The sequence below is a fragment of the Mirounga leonina genome, unplaced genomic scaffold (assembly GCF_011800145.1).
Source record: "Mirounga leonina isolate KUSES-001 unplaced genomic scaffold, KU_Mleo_1.0 Mir_53, whole genome shotgun sequence".
NCBI lineage: Eukaryota > Metazoa > Chordata > Mammalia > Carnivora > Phocidae > Mirounga > Mirounga leonina.
The window spans coordinates 9,481,529-9,486,261 of NW_023270807.1; the positions used below are offsets into that span (position 1 = coordinate 9,481,529).

The 4,733-nt window shown below is 44.0% G+C and overlaps 1 protein-coding gene across 1 annotated transcript in view; it reads right to left on the reverse strand.

The window, feature by feature from the left end:
* The window catches only part of PRPH2 (peripherin 2), a 29,902-nt gene extending 26,848 nt beyond the window's left edge, over nucleotides 1–3,054 (reverse strand). The window contains exon 1 of the mRNA XM_034991129.1: nucleotides 2,460–3,054. The gene's annotated coding sequence lies outside the window, so the exon portion shown is untranslated. The remainder of the gene's footprint in view (nucleotides 1–2,459) is intronic.
* Nucleotides 3,055–4,733: the final 1,679 nt, after the last annotated feature.

A 4,733-nucleotide genomic window follows, 5' to 3' on the forward strand; every position in this document is an offset into this window, starting at 1 on the left:
AAAAAAAAAAAAAAAAAGATTAAAAAAAAAAAAGAGCTAGATAGTGGGGCGCCTGGGTGGCTCAGTCGTTAACCGTCTGCCTTCAGCTCGGGTCATGATCCCAGGGTCCTGGGATCGAGCCCCGCATCGGGCTCCCTGCTCAGTGGAGAGTCTGCTTCTCCCTCTGACCCTCCTCCCTCTCATGCTCTCTGTCTCTCATTCTCTCTCTCTCAAATAAATAAAATCTTAAAAAAAAATAAAAAAAAAAGAAATTTATTCATTTCATCTAGGTATTCAAATTTATTGGCAGAAAAGTCTTCATAATATCCCCTTATTATCTTTCTCATGTCTGCAGCATCATCGGTAATGTCCCCTTTATTTCTTCCCTGGTTTATACTTGCCTTCTCAATTCTTGTCTTGACCAAGTAAGCCAGAGGTTGATTTGTTTCATTAATCTTTTCAAAGAATCAGCTGATGGATTTTTTTTTTTTCAATCTCTCTATTGTGTTTATGTCCTTGCCCTTGACTCTTCTCTGTATTCCTTTTTTTTAAGATTTATTTATTTATATTTATTTATTTGACACAGAGAGAGCACAAGCAGGGGGAGAGGCAGAGGGAGAGGGAGAAGCAGACTCCCCACTGAACAGGAAGCCCGATGCGGGGCTTGACCCCAGGACCCCGAGATCATGACCTGAACCGAAGGCAGACACTTAGCCAACTGAGCCACCCAGATGCCCCTCTTCTCTGTATTTCATTTCTTCTCTTTCTGCTATTCTTTTTTTTTTTTTACGATTTTATTTATTTATTTATTTGAGAGACAGAGCATGAGCTGGGAGAGGAGCAGAGGGAGAGAAAGAGGGACAAGCAGACTCCCCGCTGAGCGGGGAGCCTGAGGCAGGACCCCATCCCAGGACCCTGAGATCATGACCTGAGCCAAAGTTAGATGCTTAACTGACTGAGCACCCAAGCACCCCTCTTTTTCTAACTCCTTAAGCTAGACACTTAGCTCATTCATCTTTAGACTTTCTTCTTATATAAGCAATTCAAGGGCAAAAGAAAAATCTTACTTTTTATGGATAAAGCACAGATATCCATAATAAAAGATAGAGCACAGCACAGAAACAAATCTACAGTATATCTGTGGTCTTAAAATTATATAGACAGGGGATTATATAGGTGATTAGGGGAAAAAGTGTCTAAAAAGTTTCCTTAAGGGGATGATAATGAAAGAAACGTTGAGAAACACCATCCTAAGACCAGGATCTGAGCGAAAGTAGTTAACTTGGGAAGTTCATGTGACATCAATGGGGAGGGGAAGAAGTGATACTGGAGGTAAGGCAGCCAATAGGGAGTGTCCTCACAGGCCAGCCTCCCCTGGGGAAATCCCGAGGGCAATACCTCCAAGTCATCCCATCTGCGCTGAGGGAGCCCAGGTATTTATTCACTGAGTCCTGACCAGCTTGTACTGAGGGCTGCTCCCAGCGAGTAATTCTGCAGCTCTTCCGACCCGCCCTGAAGATATATTTGTCATGTAGGTGCTGCCAGACCGAACAAGTCAGTGTTCCTTATTGTCAGTCACACATCATCAGGCTACTTCAAGTCTAACCCATCTTTCCTAGAGATGCAATGTTATAAATTGTGTTTTCTTTTTTTTCTTTTAAGATTTTATCTTAAGTAATCCCTGCACCCAACGTGGGGCTCGAACTCACAACCCCGAGATCAAGAGTCGCACGCTCCTCTGACTGAGCCAGCCAAGTGCCCCGTAAACTGTGTTTCCAATGCAGGAAACACATTTAATATCATAAAAACACCAAAACTGAAGATGAAGAGAAGTGAAAATCGAGTAGGCTGCAAATATATAATAAACATAAACTAAATATGTATGCAGCCAAAAAGCTAAACTGTTACTGTTCTTGTGGGGGAAATTTTGTGCACAAGCTGGATTTGCTAAGGGTTCTTAAACTATAGCTTCGGGGTGCCTGGGTGGCTCAGTCGTTAAGTGTCTGCCTTAGGCTCAGGTCATGATCCCAGGGTCCTGGTATTGAATCCCACATAGGGCTCCCAGTTCAGCAGAGAGTCTGCTTCTCCCTCTCCCTCTGCCTCTCCCCCTGCTCATGCTCTCTCTCTGTATCTCTCTGTCTCAAATGAATAAAATCTTTAAGGGAAAAAAAAAAAACAAACTACAGCTTCAGTGGAATGTTTTTGGTAAATGTCCATAAACATTCTCATTGCTCAATGACCTTAAAAGTCATCAACATTCCTGTCACCTTCGTCAGAAATTTCTTCCCCTGCCCCCTCCCCTTCCCATGCCCTCCCCCATCCCCTCCACCTCCCCTCCTCTTTCCTCCCCTTCCCTCCCCCTTCCCCCTCCACTCCCCTCCCCTCCTCTTTCCTCCCCTTCCCTCCCCCTTCCCCCTGCACTCCCCTCCTCTCCTCTCCTCTCCTCTAAGCTCTACGCCCAATATGGGGCTTGAACTCACCACCCCAGAGATCAAGCGTCACATGCTCCACCGACAGAGACAGCCAGGCGCCCCACCCTGTTCTTTTCTTGTAGAGCTCATTCTGTGGTCTTCCAGAGAAGTGTTTCCTCTGATGTCTCATCTTTTCTTGAACGTTTCCAAAGGACAATGACTTTGCAGAAACCACTGAGTTGGAGGCATACTGGATTCTCTGTATCTGATTATGCTGGACATGCATTCTAAAGTGTTGTCATCACATGAATGTTGGCTGAATTGGCCTACACTTCCCACTTTCTTCAAATCTTTCTTTCCCTCAAAACCTGTGCCTACCAGAGAATGCAACTTGACCTCAGGAAGACTAGCTCATTCACTTTTCTTTTTTGCCCTATTATCTTAAAATATCATGCTTCTTTTTCAGAAAAACTGAGGGAAATCCAGAAAACTTCCCAAAGGAGGTGACATTTGGCTGTGCAAAATTTTGGCAAGTGTACATGGACTCAAGTGTGGGAACTGCTTGAGAAAAGGCCAGGAAGTATGGCAAGTGTTTGTACTGAATATCTTCCATTGGTTCCTCCAAATCCATTCTTCATTTTTCTCCACCCTGCGCTGCGTCGTGGGAGATGACCATTAGGGACTGCACCAACAGACTTCCTTGCCCTACAGTTTCCTGTTGGGCTCAGCCAATGGAAAGCACCAGCAGAAGAGAGTGGCAGTTTTTCATTCCCGCTGTGGCGCCATCCCTCCACCAAAGGCCACAGCTCCTGTCAGGTAGCATTCTCTCTCTCTGGGTTCGGGGAACAGTTTTGTCCCTTCGGCCCTAGGAGTGCTAACAGGTATCGCACCATCTCTTACTGCTCTTCCTAACTCTACCCACAGCTTTGAAAGAGCTCCTGTATGAAGCTCTTCTCAAATTATCCATTTTGAGTGTGCCAGGTCCCTGACTGATACAGTGTGTTTGATGAATGGATATTAGTTCAGACTAGTTGGGGCATGAAGTGTGTGAGATGAAACAGCAAAACATCACGCAGGAACAGTAGGCTGAGAGCAGATGCTGAAGGGGCTTGTCTTCCAGGCCAGGGAGTGGGAACCTCAGAGGGTTTTAGACCAGGAGTGCCACGCTTTAAGAAAACTAATTTGGCAGCTGCGTGTAGGAGGGTTTAGCCACCAGACATGGGGAGAGAAGTGAGGAGACGATCACAACTGCTATTACAGGAAGGGAACACTTTGTAATTATCCGACTGGCAAAGCACCAAAGATTTGATAGCACCGCCCATTGATAAGGATGTGGAGGAATAGTGCCCTCAGACACCGCTAGTGAGGGCATAATTTGATGAACCTCTTTGGAAGGCAATCTGATAATATGTATCAATATTGTAAATGAGCATAAGCTACTGATGCAGCAATTCCTCATCTAGGTACTTAACCTACAGATAATATTGCACACATGCTAGATAATTTATGTGTAAGGCTATCTATCCATTGTAGCATCGTTCTAGTGGCTCAATATTGGAACAACTTAAATGTCCATCCATTAGAGACTGGTAAACAAGTATAGCACAGCCCATGGCATGGACTGCTGTGCCACAGTTAAAAAGAATGAAATGGGGCGCCTGGGTGGCTCAGATGGTTAAGCGTCTGCCTTCGGCTCAGGTCATGATCCCAGGGTCTTGGGATCGAGCCCCGCATCGGGCTCCCTGCTCCTTGGGAGCTTGCTTCTCCCTCTGCCTCTCCGTCTCTCATGAATAAATAAATAAAATCTTAAAAAAAAAAAAAAAGAATGAAATGACTATATGTACTCACATGGAAAGATCTCCAAGTATAAGGTTAATGACAAAGGTAAGGTGCCTAATAGTTTACATAATATGCTTCTATTTGGGTGGGAGGATAAAAGGATATTTTGCACTTAAGTTTGTAAATGCAAAAACCAGAAGAATAAAGGAAACAGGTATAGGATGGTTGCTCTCTGAAGAGAACTGAATGGCTGGGATCAAAGGAAGGGAGGAGATTTACTTTTTATTCTAATCTTTTTGTATCTGTGCATAAATTATCTATGTTTAAAAAATCTACGGCACTGCCATCTTAGACCCAAACCTCTACCTTGATATTAGGGCTAAAAACCCGACTATGTATAGCTTTCTTGGTGAAATAACACAACTGAAATGTAGTCAACTAAAAACAAAAAACAAAACAAAACTTCATAATAAAGCATTTGAATTCCTGAGCAGAATGTTGAGCTTGTTTACCACGTAAGTAAATGGCCTTGAACTGTCTTGCCTGGACTTGTCAGTTCTTAAA